Raw genomic sequence first — 21,149 nt, 5'->3', positions numbered from 1 at the left:
TACTTGCCTAAGATTGGAGAGGTCTTTGAGTCACCTCTCAAATTTCCATTTAGGACTATGCTTCCTGTACCTTTCCAAATCCTGTTCCCTTTGTTGAATTAGAATTTCCCCTAAAGGCTGTGTCTGTTCTGTCCTTGAATTACATTGACTGCCTATATGCATGACTGAAAATTTATCTTTCATTGCTCTTCGAACAATCTCTTTGGAGATTTTGTCTTAATTGTCACAACCTCTCGGTAAATGAATGTTTGCTAAAGAATAACAAAAACTCAATGATGAATTAAGTGAGATTCACCTATGGTTGGATGTATGCCAACATTTTTATTCCATTTGTTTCAGTAAGAATAGGGATTATATCTTACTCAATTTTTTTATTTTCCAATCCTACCTAACAGATTGAAACTTCAACTGAGATTTTTACTATAGAAAATTATAAAGAAAAAATTTCATTATTCCTTCCAGGGAAATATTAGCATTATTTTAATTATTCTGGCTGGGGTTCTGAATTATTTTTGCTAACATAATTCTGTAGCACTGTAACTATAAGATTTCCAAGCTATGACCAAAGTAGCCTTTCATTGTTCCACGAGTCAGACAGAATGGTTGCTCTTGGGGTCCTTGGAACCTAAGCAGGATACCAATGAGAAGGCCTGATGTTTTGAAGTCCCCAGCAGAGTCACCATTAATCTTCATTTATGTTGCTAATCCGCCATGTACATCCAGCCCAACGTCACCATCAGAAACACATGAGAGAACCCCCAGGAATTCCCTGCTGCTCCAAGTGATTCATAAGAGTATGATAAATTCCACTGACTTTCAGTTTGGAGCAAATTCATTTTGAGTAGTACATTGAATGATGAAGATTACTAAAGCAGAATTTGTTACCATAGAGAAGAACTATCATAATAATTACATAAACTACAAAGACTGATTTGAGGACCAAGCAGCACATAGAAAGAGCCAAAACTGATACGGTTGATTCTGTGTGATAGGTTTGGAAATGTGAAGGACACAGAGGACAGAATTGTCATTGGAGTCTGCGAAAAGATAAACTTTTTTATGTTGCAGAAGAACATTTCACAAACAGATGTATAGATATATACACATACCCATGCAGGCATACACAAATACACTTCTTGAAGTAGATTCACTAAGGAGATTTCCCCGCAAATACTGAATATACCAAAAGATTCTTTTGAGCCATCTATGAGAAATGGTGGGGAAAGTGAGAATATAAGAAAAGACATTTGAACTTTTAAGCAGAATTTGCAGAAAACATAAAATACACAGAACTCCCTGTCTGTTTTGAAAAACAAAACTGTCTCTAATTACCATACCCTTGAAGTACAAAGTAAATCAATGTAAAGATAATCTCAAAATTAAAGAGGTAAAATCCTTGGCTAAAATTCATAAAAATGCAAAGCTGTGCTTCTAAAACCTTCCAGGCAGTCAAAGGTCCCCCATCACCTAAAGGACATGAGTAGATGCCTCTCTGTAAATTTTCAACTTTAAAAGAGTACCTTGAGGAAATGTGTAGATATGCACTTTTTAGATCATGTCTTTTATTAACCTATGGACAATAATTCATCTTTTAATTTGCTAAAATATGTTGGTACCATAGTCATGTTTCTTAAAATGGCTGGTCCTATAAACTCAGCACTGTGGTCCCTTGAAGAGTGCTCTTCCAAAAAGGGAACTGTGTATTTTTATACACCTTATAATGTTCTAATAAATTCAACCTTTCTCATAAGCTCATTCTTCTTAGGAGTGCTATAAATATTCTTTCTTTTCTTAATGCCATCTTCATGATAAAGTCTGAACACAGGATGAAGGGTGGATACTTTTGAATCTTGTGATTAGACAAGTATATGCATCTTTCAGTTGCATGCCAGAACAGACCAGCCTTTGTTTATCATGAGAAATTCCTTCATTATCCTGAAGTACATTTCCTAAGTATTAGAGTGCTCATCCTCTACTGGGATGATCTTCACTTTAGAGTTTTTATAAAATCCTCACCTTGGTGCTTTTGTACCATAGGTAGTAGATATTTTATGTCAAAAGAAATTAATGGATCATCACAAAATCAGTAAGAAACTTACAATAGTTAAAAGTATTATATTGGAAAAATCAGAGTCAATTGGATTTTTTTTAAAAAATGACTACCATGATAGAAGCCTTCACTTATTTAGCCATGAACACTGAATGATCTTCTGCATCAAATAGCACCCATTTATCTTCACTCTCAAGAAAAATGTATAACCCGGGATACAAGACAAGTTTCCAGAGGACAGAGCAAAGCATTGGTGGAGCCAAATGTCAAAGATGCAATCCCAATGAATCAAAATTTAGTAATCATCAAGGAACTTATCACTATACAGAACTGAATTTCAGACTTGCCTTAGGTTAGTGACCACTTGTGCTGATGGCTCCTTACCCTCTCTTCATGATCAGAAGGTTTGCAAAGATGATAACATAAAGAGGGAAAATGATATGGTGAGATTCTAGTCTCTGTTAAACCCTGTTTTGTTTCAGTAAAATTCTATGCATCTTCTTCATATTTCATGGCAAATAGATGGCTGTGCAAACACGCTTATTGACTTACTTATTGGCATCTTTCAGTTATAAGAAAACAAGCGCCTAACATCTTGTTGTTCAATTAGAGCAAAAGCTTTGTATTTATGTGATATTAGTAAAGAAACTAAGGTACCTATCTTTATAGCTAATAGCGTATATGACATTGAATAATAGAATTCAATTGTCTGACACTGACTGAACCAAATTATCTTAGCTTCATCCTTAATATTTTAGAGCACCTTCAAAAATTAGATTCAGTATAATCAACAACAACAAATAAGAGCAGAGGCGCTGGCTATGTGCCTCATGATTGGATATGAGAATGGCATGCCTAAGACCCTGGGTCCATTCCCTACTGTCATTCTGCCCCCCCCCCAAAAAAAAGAAGAGAAAGGAGAAAAAGCAATTTTCTGTATATCAGCTGGATACAAGACCCCAGCTCCATAATTCATTTATCAAAATATTAGACTTTACTCAAGAATCATTAATAATAATAGACTTTACTTAAGAATTTATTAAAACTAAATGTGAACAAAACTGTAATCACAAAAAAAGCATAAAGGCAACATTAAGATATTATAAGATTTCTGTTTTATTGTAAGGTGTTATATTATAAATTTTATTGGATAACTATATACCTCCATAGATTTTAAAATGCATATTTTGGCACATTATATAAAGAAGTATCAAGTTTATATTTTACATATATTTTGGAGTTACTATCAGATACTTTTATTTGCTGAAATGCATTTATATCAGTGAGTGACAAACAAGTCAAATATTATGTTCTCTCTGTCTTTGTTAATAGAGTCACCCCATCTGTTGATGTGTCTTTTGATGCTCATGGTTTAATAGGAATAAGGAGAGGTTTGAGCATAAGCTATCCACTAGCTGTCTCTTAACAGAAGACAAAAAAGGCATCAAAGCTCTATTTGTTACATTATTTGTAAAATGGAATGATTATGAAATAAAAACAACAGGTAATGGGTTTTCTAAGTTATTCAGTTGGTCCCCATTGAAATAGATAGAGAAGAAATCACAAGAAGATTTACAACCATTTGGTTACTACATGTTACTGTTTGATCTTGTGTCTCACTTAACTTACAGACTTGAATATGATATTTAGCATCCAGAAGAGAATTTAGTGATCACTTGGACTTAATCTTCAAACCTGTTGAGGAGCAATTTTACTCATAATCAGGTGGATTGTGATGATTTTTAAGCAGATTAACATAAATGCAAGATGAAATAAACAGCATATGTGAAAATATTTTTGAATCCAGAAATAACAGTGTTAGACTCTAAATATATGCTTTTTTGCATGCATACCACTTTTCACTACACAGTCTCATTTTTCAGAGATTGCTAATATCTCACAGATTTATCTGAGGGTCTGCAAGTCAGCTACTCTCCCTCATGTAGCTCCTTTTCCAACAGAATTTATACTTGAGTCTGAAACGTTTTCAACTTAGTTCCAGCTGCCCAGGGTCCAGTTTGGGATGGATAGAGTTCATCAAATCTATTTCCTCTCTCATTCTGCAGATAAGAGTTAGTGTTCCCTTATAGACATTTGACTTCAAACATATTGAGGAATTTTTAAAGATGTTTATCCTTTCTTTATACCTTGCATCAGATTTAGGCAAGTTATTGCTTATCATTGTGCTTGATTTAGCATCTTTAGATACTAACGAATGAGATGAATCAGAAAACCATTTCTTATATTCCATACTTTCCACATAATATATCATATGTGAATTGAAACTTAGGCAAAGCTATCATTGGTTTTTACCTGAAATATAAACATACATGTAAATACATATACCCATTTCTCTAAATATGCAAATGTATGTGCACTCAAAATAGGTTTTTAATTCTGTCCATATACTTTGAAGCAAATATAGATTGATTTTGCCCAAAATTCATCAGGTAATTCCTAACAGACTTCAGCATGCAGATTAATATATAATACATGCAACATGTGTTTATTAAGTCAAATTACTTAGCATTTTCCTCTCATTGTTTAATGTTTTAAGTCTTCAGCTACTCCTTCCCATATCTTAATAAAGTATCTAACACATTGTTTTGAATTGGCCCTATCCCTCTGTGCGTTGGAACTCCAGGACTTTTTATTTTTATCTTTGTTTGGTATTCAATCTTCATATTCTTTATGTCCCTCCTCCACTGTGTGTATTAGTTTATACATATATACAGATCACATTTTTAAAGTCTTACACTTTCATATATTGATAGGCCCCTGGGTTGATTCTGCATTCCAGGTACTGTGGACAGTGCCTGCATAGGGTCTGGAGAGATGGCTCATCAGTTGAGAGTACTTGTTACTCTTTTCAAGGATCCAGCTTGCTTTCCCATCCATGTTCTGAAGCTTGCACTGCCTCTAACTCCAGATCCAGGAAATATGACACTCACTTTTGCCTCCATGGTCACATGCACTCATGCGCATATACTACTAAACAGAAATAACATAGTCTACCTATGAACTATAGCAATTACCACCAAGACAAGATAGTCATAAAGCCACTCACATGATGGTGATAGCCAACAGTTGTCTAATTGGACGTAAGGTCACTCAACAGGAAGGAAGTCACACCTGCCACTTTAAGCTGAGCCAGCCTCTCAGAGAAGTGTGGTCATGCACCTTAGAAAAGAATTTAGTGCTGCCACTGCGCTAGACCAGAATTATTCCTTACAACATTCTAAACCTTATCCTATACCTACAGATAATGCAGCCACCATCTCTCACCAAAGAAGTCTTTCTGCATAACAAGTGGAGACCATCACAGAAGACCACAACTGGATACAAAGCAGAAGTCAACAGATCATGGGAAGTTCAGGCCCAAGGAACTCATCTACATCACAGTTCTTGTATCTATGGCTCAAGGAACATCACAGAAAAGGAGGCAGAAAGAGACTGAAAGCCAGAGCATCAACAAGTCTGCAGTAAAAAAAAAGAAAATCTTTCTTAGAAATGGATGCAGAAGCATGACTGAAGCAATGGCAATACCAAGTGGCCTGTTAATTCAGAAAGAGGAATAGTTCATGGGGTCCAACCACTAGGTAAAGAACTACAAGCAACTAATGACTCCTGGACGAGCCACTTACTGGTTGCCCAATGCAATAGAACTGAAGCCATATCTATACAGGCAACAAAACAGCCTCAATAGGTGGTATACATATATGTGTGTGTGTGCGTATGTGTGTGTGTGTGTGTGTGTGTATGATAAAAGACACTATCAACTTCGTAGCAGGAGGTTCATGGGAGGTGTTAGAAGGGTGTACCAAAGAATGGCTAGAAGGAAGAAAAAGTGGGGGAATATATCGATTAAAAATGTCATAATTCCATATCAATTACAATATTTTGCAACAATAATATATTCATATTTAAAATGTCAAAATTATATCAGTATTTATGGGCATGCAGACGTTTAATTATTACACTGATTTTTATTTCTTTTGTATCCAAAAGTAGAATAGCAATGATGTATGTTGATTCCTACAGTGTTTCTATAATGGCTATTTTAATTTTCATTCCAAACAGTATATAAAATATAAAAGCTTTTTTCTCCCACACCCATGTCAACATTTTCTGTTTATTTAGTTCTTATAATCGCTATTCCATGTTGACTAAAATATTTTCTCACTGTGGTTTTATATGTATTAGTCTGATGGTTAACCTTAACAACAATGAGCATTCTTTCATATATTTTAGCTTCTTTTGAAATATGTCTGTTCAGAAGATTTACACATCCCCAAAGCATATTTGAGTTATTGTATGCCTGTGCCCAGGGCTCACTAGAGGTAGCCAGTGGTTTGTCTAAACAAAGGACAATTTTCTCCTTTGAGTAGTTGTTACAGTTCATTCTCCCGTGGGGAAAAATGCGTGAGGGAACAAAGAATGTTAGAACTCACATCTCTCAAGCAAACTCTTTAAAATCTTACAGAAGTTCAAAAACACTTCAGAGTAGTTTAATGGATTTTGTTCTTTCTATACTCAATGCTGAGGCGTGTTACTGCCTGTCTCTGCTTGCTTATGGGTAGAGGTAACACTTCTCTTTTACAGAGGCTAACAGGAGAGGAGAAAGTGCACCTGGGATGGACCAGATTGTGTTTTTATGTATAACAGACCTCTTGCGGAGTAGCCAGGAAGCTCAGCTCCCATTCTCTACTTGTTATAGTAGTTATAACAAATGAATGGGATCACAAAAATTTGTGGGGAATTAGACTCTGCATGACCCAAAGAAACCACCCTGTTCTCCATTTGAGCTCAAATTAGAGTCATGTCCCCCCCCCCCCACACACACACCACACACAGGAGCAGCTATCTTGCTAATGATGACACATGGCTTATCAAGACTTTAGGTTTTGAGGTTTGATAACCTTTCAAAACTCACTTGGATTGAGATCATTGGACATAGGTGATAAATATTTAGCTTTGCAAAATAGTCAGCGGTGGACTACAAACCATCTAGTGATTTGCATAGTTGAAAACAAAATATGCTTAAAGAGGTAGTTCCAGAGTCAGCCTGGAAAGGTTAAGAATGATTTCATTTCTAAAGCATTTCATCTTCTGCAACACTGGCACAGATAGACAGCAACATGAGGACAAAGCTTAGGAAACCTTAAAATACAAAGAGGGACAAAGATCGCTCTTGCATCCATGAAATGGGATCTGTAGACAAAGATCTCATGTATTCTTAAGAAAAGTAAGATGTTTTCTTCTTCTTGATTGTGTGAATTTACTACATGAAAATTCACATAATAGGTTTATTATAACATGAATATATTTCTATTATAATGTAATCTGACTTAAAACAAAATATCACAAAAATGGAAATTTTTTTTTTTTTTTTTTTTTTTTTTTGGTTTTTCGAGACAGGGTTTCTCTGTGGCTTTGGAGCCTGTCCTGGAACTAGCTCTTGTAGACCAGGCTGGTCTCGAACTCACAGAGATCCGCCTGCCTCTGCCTCCCGAGTGCTGGGATTAAAGGCGTGCGCCACCACCGCCCGGCTCAAAAATGGAAATTTTGAAAAAAAAAATAGCACTTATCAGCCATTTTCATCAAGAAAACTACATTTTTGGCACAGGATTTTGTAGTCCACATATCTAAGGACACATTTATGCTTGTAATAATAGTTAAATACATAAATGGATTTTATTTTTCAAAAATTAAATCTGAATTTATATCTGAGCAATTTTTGATAAAAATTTGAGTGGCATACTTTTGCAGTACTAAACTGTGGAATGTGGTTTCCAATAAAGATGCCTCATTTAAAAAAAAAAAAACACTGACATTACAATGAGACCACACAGCCATGATTTATGTGAACTGATCAAACATCAGGGGAACATAAGTGAGTGTATTTCTTAAGGCCATCTTAAGGTAGGTGTGGCTGGCATTCCCTGGCATGGATTTTCTCGTAGATGGCATGCCAAGGTCTTAAGGCTAAAAGTAATTATGCTCAATGTAAGTTAGTGATTCTTTGCCAGTTAAAATTGTCTTTTCAAAGAAGGATTTGAATCTACATACGTATAAACTATTTCAGAAACAGAGGAACAAGAAGTACAAGCTAAATGATTTATTCTACTTTCAAACACAAAGTGGAAGGAAGAAACTCTTGAATGAGAGTGTGAGAAAAACACGTTGGAGTATTAACGGAGTTTCTCGGTAAGAAAATTTACCTCTTTTATAGTAAAGTATGAATGGGCAAAGGAGGAGCCACTGAACATGCACGTTGATCTATTATGTGCCCCCTTTCTCTATGGTGCTTAATGTACCCCAAGGAAAAACTATTGGTAATTGCATTGTGATCGTGTTTAGAGTTACAACTTCTAAATAAAACTACTTAATTCAGCTAAGTAAACATAGTTTCCAAAATTGGAAAATAGATTCTTAAATGCTTCTTGTCATATTAGATTATCCATTCGGTAGCAAAAGCTTAGTATGTTTTCGGTTGACCCAGATAAAGTTGGATAATATGGAATTATTATATACAAGACAGAAATCCATTTTCAATTAGTATTTTTATGGCATTGACTTCTTAGGGGGATATTATGTCCCTATCAAGGGCTTTATTTAGGCTGAAACCTGATGATTCTTTGAACAGTCTTTTTTTAATTAATCTGCATTTTAATCTCAATCTTTAAACCATATTGGTAATACTATTTAAATAATAACTATAATGCAATTCGCAATGTGTGGATAACCAGAATTGATTCCCTCTCAACTTCTTGCAACTTGTGTAAGTTATATCTATTATGCCATTAATATGAAACAATTATTGCTCTAATTAGATGCAGACACAACAGACAATTATGTATATAACTTTGCTTCTTTTCAGAACTAGTTTTTGCATGTACTTGAATAATTTGCTCCTCTTCCACACTCAAAAATCTATAATCTCTTTTCTTAAGCAATTCCTAGCTAAAAGTTGTCACCCTATAGCTTCTCATTGGCAGCAGGATCACAAAGAGATCTGAAGATGAACGGCCTCATGGGTTAGTGTCTTTGTTTTGGGGCTACCCTAATGCTCCTCCCTTCTGAGTTCACACCCTTAGAACATTCGCAGGCAGTTATCATGGTCTCGCTCCTTGCTCAGACAAGCCATGCATATTCTTTTAATCTTTTTCACACAGTAAGTCAATGCCTTCGTTCTCATTTTCTGTGAACTCTCTCCAACATTTCTATATGCTTTTAAAATAGCATTCTGGTGATGACAATATGTCTATTGTTTTCCATTAGAGAAAGTCTTCAGTGGAGCTACAGTAACACACTGGATTCTTTCTCCAGTTTATTTCAAAGAAGACATGTGAATAAAAGCATAATTATTACAAATTATCACTTATCCAAGTGACAAGGAGAGAGAGATATGGAGGCTTGATTTCACTTCCTTTTCTGTTGTCAAGATACATGGCTAAGTGATATAAATGTAAATGTTTTCTTTAATTTTTTTACTTCGTATATATGAGGGTGAGTTCTATCTTACTTAACACATTCCAAATGTCCTTTGGGTAAATCTGCCTTTCATCCAATTTTATGGATGAAGCCATAAACTTTTCAATTTTCAGGTCTATTTATCTTTGCCTATTACACGTAAAGCAAGTTTGGTAAGATTCAGATTCTGTAATGAAACCAACGTACTTTCCCTTGATCAGTCAAGAGAATTTAAAATCATTTATATAAATTATTTGGGTACATGCTAAAACTAGTTCTGAAAAGAAACAGAGTTAGATACATATATCTTGTATTTAGTTTATTATGATACACATATTAAAAAATAGGAAATAGGCATTTCTGTGCTCTCTGAATCCTTTTTCTCCAAAGAATTACAATTTTTGTCACAATATGTATACAACCTTCTATCTCCAACACCATTGCAAAGCATGGGTGGACTATAAGGCATCAGCCCAGCTTTCACAGATGTGTTTATTAATGGCTCACTGTAACTTGGTGGAGAGAGATGAGAAATGAGAACGGGGAGACAGGAGAGGAGTCTCTTGTGTGAATACGAGCAATAGCTCATGGGCATGAAGCACAGGGACTTATACAACCCTTTGTCTGAAGGTATACAATCATCTTCATCTTCACTACGTCTACATTTGTTCAGAAGGAGATCACAACCAAATAAATGACTTGGCAAAAATCTTTGCTGATGACAACGGTTGCCACACATCTTTGAACTTGGCACAAGTGTGTGAGAGACCTTATCTGGCTTAATCTTGCTTGTGCAAAAGGATTTCATGCTATCAGAAAAAGAGGAGCGTTTCGTTGCTAATCAAAGAACTTAAAATTAAAGAAATAGCAAGTAGGACAAATAGCATAAGAATAAGCATTCTGAAGATTCTAACTGGAATTGTGGGAAGGGAGCACAAAGGGTTTCTGCTGTGCCTTCCTTTCTCCTAATTACGTGATGGAAAAGCTAATGAACGCTCCCTTGAAAATTTCTACAAGGGAATTTTTTAGATGGAAAACAGAGCATTGAAATTGCTCTCCAAAAAAATTAATCTAAATCTTTTGGTAACATAGACATAGTCACGATCTCTTAATCTTTCCACAAGAAATAGTTAAAAAAAGAAACCTAAAATATTTATATGGATTGAAAGCACAATATCATTAAACAGAAAAACAAAACTTACTTAGATGACAAATAACTAGAGTGCCTCTGTGTAAGCTATCACAGAAATTAAAATTGGAAGCTGTGAGCATTTCCTCTCACCTTTTGCTTTTGAATTTGAGCTGATGATATGAGAGAATGCTGATAGTTTTCAAGGAGAAGTATCCTGGACCTTGTGCTCTACTACTTCCTCTTCTTTCTTCAATTTCTCCTTTCTTTTCTACTTCCTTTATTATCTCCACAATTCCTTTCTTTACCAATTCCTTTTCTCCCCGACCTTATTTTTCTTTCTTCTTTCTCTGCACTTAAAGCAGAAACTCATAGTACTCTAATTCTTTACAACATTTAAGGGAAACTGTATTAACACTGTCTAAATAATAAAGTAAAACAAAGGAAAGGGGCAAGTCCTATCAAGTCTCTTTCTTGTCCTGCTGCTCTTGTTTGTTTCATTATTTTAACTTAAATCCATCAGAAGATTATCACTCAATATTCCAATTCAGTTTTCAGTTGTGGCCTCATATTAGGAAGCAACGACATGAAGATGGATAGTGTATACCACAGTTTCCCATGAGGCCATGAGAGCCAGTATTCACAAGCCCCCAATTCATATACATCTACAATCTTAGTGTTCCTGTGGCAAGATGGGGAATGAGTGACAGGAAAAACACTGGGAACTCACGGTCCAGCCAATGCGAACTCAACATCAATCAAAAAAGACTCCATTCCAAACACAGTAGAAAATGAAAATCTAAATTAAAAGTGGTTCTCTGACCTCAAATGTTCATGTGTGCGATGTACACGTGCCTGTACTTTATAGACAGGAATTTGTATACCTTTCTCTTTTTTTCACAATATCTTTAGAAAAAAATAAGGGTAAAGAACAAACATAATAGTTAATTTCCAAATATAACAAAGACTAATGCAATGTGTCTGTCATTTCTTTAATATTTATATGTACTCAGTTCAGTGTCACTTTTGGCCAAAAGTGTTTGCCTTTGCTATGGAAAGAGAAATGAACTTTAGCCCCAGATCAGAACTGGGACAACATTAGTACCATGTGGGTGAGGAAATCCACGGCTTTTATTTCCTACTTGATTCTATTCCAAACAGAATTGCTCTCTAGTCTCTTTTTTGCATCAAACCTTGGCTAAGATAACTGTGGGTTTTGCTGACATGCAACAGAGAAACATGTCCCTTACACCACCCCATCCTTCCCCCAAACTGTCTGAAGTGCCCAACAACTCTTCCCTGGGCATTTCCTTTGGGGCTGAGAGAACTCTTTCTCACATTGGAGAGGAGAGGGGAGCAGGGGGAGTTCCAAGAGCGTTTCAGGGAAGCTACATAGCAGAGTGAAAAAAATGTCCGAAACCCAGAAGTTTTTTTTTTTTTTTCTTTCTCTTCTACTAGTGGAATGGCCGTCTTTCTGTGAGCACATGGAGCGGCTGCTGCTCTGGTTCACCTGATGTAGTTATAGAAAGCACACGGAGAGTTCTTGCACTAACATTCCCACGACAAAACTTCTGTGGCCCACTCACACTCCCAGAGGCACACCGTAACTCAACAATTCTCATTTCAAAGCTAGTAGATAATAATATAGCAACACAGTCAAATATAATAAACTCTTACTATTTTAAGCAACTCACTTCATTCAATGTGTAGAACACCTGAGCATATAGTTTACTTTCAAAAACGGCTGTCTCCACCACCACCCCCCCCCCAAAAAATCAACTCATGCTAAAATTGTAATTCTGCTGATGTCTAAAAATTTACGGAACAAAGGGTCTTAAAGGGATATTAATAAAAACAATCTTTGAGCATCTACATCTTTTGCACAACGTGTAGTACCTGTCCTCAAAATTCATAACAGAAATATTTCTTTCTTTCTTTCTTTCTTTCTTTCTTTCTTTCTTTCTTTCTTTCTTTCTTTCTTCCTTCCTTCCTTCCTTCCTTCCTTCCTTCTTTCCTTCCTTCCTTCAATGGAAAGTGATTTTACTGCTGGTTTTCTTTCTGTGGAAAACCATGGTTATTAACTGTTAGTTATGGAATTGTTTAATATGTCGTAATGTAGAAAACATACCAAAAAGTATAAAATGAGGATATTTTTTTCTGATTGTGATGGATTTTCATGTTCTAATTAATTTCTCTTGTATTGCTTGTTTGTTGAGAATTCAACTTCCCTGACCTCTAGACTGACAAAATGATGCTTAGTTCATGTCTGTGTCTCAGAAAGATGTATAATATATACTTAGCGATTGGCAGAGAATGAGACTCCGCACCCATTCTTAGAAATAGAACTCATAAATTCTACTGAGTAAGTTTCATTAGGAGGTTACCTAAGAAAAAACGTCTACAAAAGAATCTCATTCTATTCTCAACTGGATGTTTTGAATGGAAGCAATCAAGTTGCCAGGTTTTGTGCCTTTGAAGTATGTGAATCTTGCTCAAGGTCAACCACTAACTCTCCTTGGGTTACATAGCCCACATCCTTTTCTTGATCATTCTGCCACTTGCACTTATTTAGACATCTAGAAAATAAAAATAATCTCAATAAAATTAAGATACAAATGCTGCATTTGCATAGGAAATTATATTATAAAGTTCCTGATCTCTTAGTGCCTATCTAGTTCAGCAGAGCTGCAGCCAGTTCCTGCTTTGCATGCAGTAGTCATTTCATAGAGCCCGAACTGTAGAGAGCCATGAAGCCCTGTGATGTGTACAGCAAGGAATTTCACTCAAATTCGACAATTACTGAATGAAGTTCAGGTATTATTATATCTATGAGAGAGGATTTGGAAAAGCTTTCTCAAGGAAGCAACATTTGAAATTGAGAGGTATCCATGAAGGTGAAGAATTCGGAAAATAAGTAATGAAAAACAGCTTTATATAGTGATATACAGGTCATAAGTGTAGAAAAATTGAAAACTGCAAATAAAAGTTTCCAGTGAATCCTAGGGTTGAGGGTTCTATATATTAGAAGCACTTGGATTTTGTCTTCTTGGCTAAATAATATATGTATGATTCAAAAATTATTTCAATGCAGATTTATTATAGAGCTAGGCATATGGCTGAGTGGTAGAACATGTGTCTAGCATGTATGAGGTCCTGGTTTCAGATTTTAGTACCTTTAAAGAAATTATGTTGAATATGTGCAGATATTTTTTGAATTTTTACTGTGTACCCAGTAGCATGATAGACCCTGTAGACACAGCAAAGAATAAGGGAAGACTGCTCCTCTTGTTAAACTTTTTGTATTCGGGGGATAAAAGGCAGTAACAAACCAACCAGCCAATATAACAATGACAACTATGTATTTATAATATAATACAACATAATTTTTGAGTTTAAAAATTTTATATAAAAAAATGAAAAACATAATAGAAGAACTAATATAGGTTGGGATATTGGTTATGTAAGTTTCTTGAAGAAGTTAATGCTTCCAGCAAAGATCAGGTGATCAATATAAAGAACCAGGAGTCTTATAAAGAGTCCAGGAAGGTGTGGCCTGGGAGCGTCTTGAGCAAGTGCAGAGATTCTTAAGGAGTGAAGTCTTAGGCTTTAAGAACAGGTCATTTAAATTCCCAGAAGATGGGCCATGAACAATAAGCATTATCTCACACCTTCAACAAGTCTTGTATTCACAAGAGATGGCATGTATCCTCCATTAGAAAAACATGGCTTTATATAACAGAGTGGATGGATATCCTTTAATAAAGTCTAACACTAAACTTTTTTAAAATAATTATTGTTGGGATATGAGAGTGTTAAGAGACTAATTCAAAATTTGAAAACATATACATTTTTAGATTTTAAACTTAATTGAAAACTGCTAACTACACATTCTGCTATGTTCTTTGCAAATTAGTGGGGACTGGTACACAACAGTGTCATGTATTTTGACTTGAGAAACTCAAACTTACTGAAATTACCAAGAATTGCTACAGTTATTACATTGATAAAACATATATTGATAGCTTAGGGTTTCCTATTTCCTGTGTCGCATATTCACTTTAAAATAACTTTTACATTTATTTATTTATTTATTTATTGTTTTTTATATGTGTGACTGTATGTGTGGAGATGCATGCATGCCTTGGCACATTTGTGAAGGCTAGATAGGAGTATGTTCTGTCCTTCCAATAGCTGAGTCCCAGTAGTTAAAACAAATTTTGTGGCTTTGGCAACAAGTGCATTAACTCTCTGAACCACCTCACTGTCAAACATTTATTTAGTCTTATGTAAAAATTCTATTCTTAAAGCCATTATTAGTATTTATTGCTAGGCATAGATGCTAAAATATACAGTATTTATATGTTGTTTAGGAGTTTGAAGGGCTAGTTCTCAAAGAATTGAATGCTCTTAGCTGAACTCAACTTCTACAGTTGCTCTTGTGCATGCACCTTAAACACAGGACAAAGACAGTATGAAGTAAGGGAAACCAGGGACTCTGCCAAGCTGCTAAAGGAAGCATGCTTTAATTGCCAGGCTCATGTCAGATTTTCACACCCATTAGAGAGTTCTCTTCACCACTATCCCAGGCCATCAGTTTATTAGAACACTTTCTCTAGTCTGAAATGTTCTTTGTGGGTTTGCAATTCATCAGCAGAGGACAATATTTACCATGTTAAATGTCTTCTGATTTGCACTGCCTGTGATTTTATGACTAACCTTCTCTTCAGTCACCTGGCATTTGCCTATGAATTTCAGAGTCACAGACAAAGGCTTGACAGATTCTCCCAACAGCAGCACCCCATCCCAAATAAAACAAGTGATGGTTTCCCATATGTTTTAGAAAGCAGCGCACAAGCTGTTCAATTACATTATGCCTTAGTAGGAGAATTTGAAACTAAAAACACAGAAAAAAAATCTTCCCTCTTTCGAGCACGGGAATTTAATGGATTTCTATGGTCAACATGTCTCAAACCAGGAAGGATCCTCATCCACATCCCTGTGGTAGCATAGATCGATAAAGAAAATGGGTGAAATCCATGCACTCAGACCAAGTCAAATCCAGTGAGCAAGGCAGCAGCAGTAGCATGTCTGCTCCTGCAGGTCACTGCTTCATGCAAATTTATTTTGAAATCAGCCCAACTCTCTTGTTGCTCTTTACTCTTGCTCCAAGGACAAGCTGTAAATCTAGTCTGGGCATCTTAACTCTCTATAATGCTGCAAGCATTTTATCAATAGGATGTAGAAAAATCTATATTCGTGTTTTATGAGTTGGTTATGTTTGCGCTGACATAAGAGAGATAGAGAGTTATAGCAAATGATAATTAGAAACATTTGCTTTGAAAATAGCAGAGTTTCAATAACCCAATTTCACATTAACAAGTAGGAGGGAAGGACAGATGGCTCATGTGTTGGAGAAAGAAGATTTTCTCGCTCTCTACCTTTTACTTCTCTTTGAGTTACCCAAGGTCCTTTAGTCTGTAATTGAGAAGCCATTCAAGGGACTTACATCCCCGAAGACTGCATAAGCTACTTTACTGTCAAAGACCATTTTGATTTAGTATTTTAACAATTTTAATTGAAGACAAAGCAGTTTTTTCTTTTGTCTCACAATTGTTCACTCAAAAGAAGAAACAAAAAAATGCTGAGATCAGAGAACCAAATAGGAAGTTATTCTGTCTTACAATAATACTATATTGTATTATAAAATGATATTTTGAGATGCATTGTTAAAAAGAAGCCCCTATTCACTTGTAACTACTGTGCATTTTGAACATAGGTACTCTGCACTGAGATTATTGTAGCTGTAAAAGAACATGCTGATTAGAACAACTTCATCCTCTATCTATCTGGCATCTAGTATATTCCTAAAACTTAATGATTAGCTGTGGAAATAGTATTTTGAATTCCTTAGGTTAAAATAAATATTTTTATAAAAATTTTTATTTATACTTAACTAAAATATACCTTTACAATAAAATAAAAATAATTTATTGCTTTACTTAAATGGCTTGCTTTTATAATGATTAGCACCAGTCTGACAAATTACTTGGCCAAGTTTACTCAACTTAAAAAAAGAAATTGGAATACAATGATGACAGTTCATAGTCATGAAATACTTATAAATGAAGCACTCTGCTCAGCATATTAGTCCTCTGCATAGTCTTGTGAATAATATATCATGCCATTGCTCAGAAAAAGAAACTAAGGGATGCAGAGTTTTAAGTAACTGCTCAAGTTCACAAAGCAAATATGTGTCCATAGGTCATGTTGGAAGCAAAGTGGTTGACTACGTAACTTTTCTAAGTCAAAATAAAGTTACATTGATCTTGTGTGTGTTTTATGCTACTTAGGTATGTGCTTATTTGTCTTTTGTAGCTTAATTTTGTTTTATATAAATATGCTTCCATTGGTTATACCATTAATTCATGGATTGAAACTGCTCTGTAGATCAGAGTGGTCTTGAACTCACAAAGAGATCTTCCTTCTGCCTTCAACATGGGCCATCACTGGTGAGTAGAACTCCATTGTAAGGAGATACTAAAATGTGCTGATCTCCTCACAGTTGAGGAACACTATGGTCAATTCCAAGTTTCATGATTATGGAAATGGAGCTGTAAATTATTTGTGCATGTATTTAGCATGAGCAAGGAATTTCATTCATCCTATGTAAACATCAAGGAAATAAATAACTTGGTTCCTTACAAGTACAGTTCTAAATACATTAAGGAAACTGCTAAAATATTCTCCAACGTACTAAGCAGATTGGCGCTCTCATTGAGAAATGTGGGGGAGTCTTAGTGACTCTGCCTCCTCCTTAACCTTTGGAATTGTGAAGTGTCTTATTAACACCTATTTCTTCAACTTGTTTTGTTTTTGATTGCTATGATATGACAATGTGGTTTTGGTTAGCAAATCCTGATGACTAGAGTTGTCCACATGCCCATTTTTATGCTTACTTGTTAAGTAGATGTAGCCTACAACAAATTGTCTATTCAATATTTTGCACATTTCTTGTTATAAGTTTTTATTGAATTTTAAAAAGTACTCAGGTGTTCTTTGTATTAGTCTTCTATAAGACATATATTTTCCAAATCTTTCCCCAGTCTTTAACTGGTTATTTTATCCCTTATCAATATTTTCCTCTGAGCAAAAGATATTTGTAAAATTTAGTTTATCAAATTTTTGTTCTGATCATGTTTCAGGTGTCTTAATGTATGCCTAAATTGAAGTCACAGATTTTGGTGTGTTCTTTTTTTTTTCTTCTTCTTCTTAACAGTGTTATAGAGTTCTTCAGTGCCTTAAATCATTTTACATCTGAACTGTCAACTACTACGATACCATTTCTTTCTACTTCACGTCATTATCCATGTAAACAAGGAGCAGGCCACGTGTCTGTGCTGATTTCTGTACAACTCTCGTCAGTTCCACTGCACTGCATGGTTATCCATTGCTAATACATTGTTTAGATTCCTGTGGTTTAATATCAATTTAAGAGCACACAATGGCGTTTCTTTTCTTTTTTTCATTTTAATGGTTTTTCTGTTTGTTTGTTCTTGGGATTATATTTTAATTACAACAGTCCTCCTTTCCTTTCTCCTTCCAAACCCTCCCCACGCTCATTCAAATTTCTGGCTTCTTTTTCCATCAATTGTTATTGCATGTATATTTGCATTTGTATATACATACATATTTTAAAATACAACCTGTTGAGTTCATATGATGTTACCTGTATACTTGTTCTCAGGCCTGAACATTTAGCATTGAACAATCATTCGCATGCTCTTCTCTACGAAGAGTCACCTCTCCTGCTCCCAGTTTTCCCCAATTGCCTGCAGTTCTTTAAGTAGGAGTGAGGCCTTCTCAGTTTTTTTCCCATGCAATTTGGTGTGTTCATTTGCGTTCCTGTTCATCTCATGTTTGGAAAATCAAGTTGGTAAGACTTTATGGATCCATCTTTGTGTTAGGAGACAATCTCACAGCAAAGTCCCTGATCAACTCGTTCTTACAGTTTTTCCTGTAAAAGCTTTCTGAGTCTGAGGTGTGGGAGTGTTTTGTAGATGTATCTGTTCAGACTGGGCTCCACAACACGGCATATTGATTGGTTGTGGTTTTCTGTAATGATATCTGTTGCAAATAGACGCTTCCTTGATGAGGGTGAAGACTGAACTTAATCTGGGCATCTAAGCACAAATATTTACAGATTGTTGTTAGGGATTATGTTGGTTTAGTAAATTGGTGGTTGCAGATTCTCACCAATAACCACAACTTCACTAGCCTTGAGTAAGTGGCTATGTTTCCAGTACCAGGCATGGCATGCCTCTTGTTCAGTGGATCTTATGTCAAATTAGAGAGAAGGTGGATACAGTCAAGATACTACCTCCATCCCTTGGAAGCTTGCACAGTGCCTTCTGGTACCAAAAAGCTAGTCCTCAGCAAGAGGCGTTCAGGACACCACCAGCTCAGGGGATTTTTTTTTAATTTATTTTATTTTAGGTCTTATAACACTTTTGCTCTTCTGTGTGCATTTTAAACATCTTAATTCATATGAAAAAGTTACTGGTACTTTGATTAGGATTGTAAAAATATCTATAGGGAACCTGGGAAGATTGACGTTTTAAAAACATGAAATTATCTGAGCCAGGAACAAAACTTATCTCCTCATTGCTGTGGTGTTTTTTTTTCTTGGTATTTTATTATCTTTAGTGTATAAATTTTACAGAATATTTTAAAACTTCATTTTATCACAGGTGACACAACATTGACACATATTAACATAGCATGTTGTTGTGTTGCTTATTTGTAAGTTCCTAAAACTTCCTGACATTTCTGCATATAAATCAAGTCATCAATAAAGAAAACTTTATTTCTTCTTTTCTATTATACACCATTTTCCTACATTTTTATTTTATTTCATTTTTTCACTATTTGGAAATTATAGTACAGTTGTTTTTGACAATAGGAAAACATTAATTATTTTATCACTAACGGTGATATTTCTTAGACGCCTGCCATTGACTTAGGAGTTTATTTTTTCACATCGCAAAAGCCCTACCTAGAAAGGAAAAGGATTTTTTTTTCCAATGCTTTTTGTGAAAATTTAAGAACTGGGCATGGTGACACATGTCTTTAATTTTAGCACTGGAGAGGCAGAGGAAGGTATATCTCTGTGAGTTCAAAGCCAGCCTGGTCTACAAAGCAAGTTCCATTATAGCTAGGCTGTTACACAGAGAAACTCTGGCTCAAAAAAAAAAAAAAAAAAAAAAAAAAAAAAAAAAAAAAAAAAAAAAACCAAGCAAACAAAAATGAAAGACTTTTTAAAAAAATTATTTATTTTACATCCTGATCGCAGTTTCCCCTCATTTCCCTCCTCCCAGTCCCTCTCCCCTCTGCAACCCCCTCCAGCCACCCCTCCTCAGTTTCTCTTCAGAAAAGGGCATGCCTCCCGAGGGTGTCAACAAAACATGGCATAACCAGATGCAGTAAGACTAAGCACCTCCCCTTGTATTAAGGCTCTGAGAGGTGACCCGGTATGCGGAATAGGGTCCCAAAATCCAGCAAAAGAGTTAGAGTTTGCCTCTGTTTCCAGTGTTAGGAGTCCCACAGGAAGACCAAGCTACATATAAGGAATGTTTCTTTTTGCTGTTTTACTGCTGTAGAGACGTAGTTCCCTAGCCCAGCCTTGAACCCCTGATTTACAGCATTTTCACGTGTGGTTCTGCTATTATGGCACTACACTAACGTCTCTTTATTATTGTTTTCAAATTTCCTTTGTGCATTTTAGAGGTCATGCGATTTCTTCCTAAATCTGGTTATATGATTAATTACTTGCAGGTTTCAAGAATACATTGCTGAGCTCAATGGATAATATTTTGCTGTAGCGTTCTGTATTCAGGTTTATAAACCGTAGTCCTCCCCCTCTTCCTCTCACACAATCTGCTTTGGTTATCAAGTTATAACCTCAAAAAACTAGTTTGAAAATGCGCTTTCATTTTAATTTCAAAGTGAAACGTTTTATGTGGTGTCATGCCTTCTTTCAATGGTCCTTATACATTTTGTGTCTGATCAGTTTTAACAGGCTTCTGCATGTTTACTGAATTTGCCACGGCTGGTGTTAGCCCCATGATTCTAACTTCTATGTCTTTGTTCCCTCTTCATTTTGTATTTCTTTGTTTTCTTGACTGGGTTTTTATTGTTTGAAGAGTTTTAAGTGGATGAAATATCATACGTTGTCTTTCAAGCTATTGTATCTTTCTGGTAGTTTTAAATAAATGTTCAAATAATTAAAATACATACGCTGGGCTGATGAGCTAGATGATTCAGTAGCTAAAGGCATGTGTCATTCAGGCCTGACAGCATGAACTGAATCATCTGATCCTGCCAGCTACCTGGGGAGAGCCAACTCATTAAAATTGTCCTCCGACCATCTCAGAGGTGACTCATGTGTACATATCACCAGATACACACAAATTGTAATACATTAAATCAAATGCATCTAAT

Source organism: Arvicola amphibius, chromosome 9, assembly GCF_903992535.2.
Source record: "Arvicola amphibius chromosome 9, mArvAmp1.2, whole genome shotgun sequence".
In the NCBI taxonomy this organism is placed as follows: Eukaryota; Metazoa; Chordata; class Mammalia; order Rodentia; family Cricetidae; genus Arvicola; species Arvicola amphibius.
The sequence above is the reverse complement of the archived record's forward strand: the minus strand, read 5'-3'. Positions refer to the sequence as shown.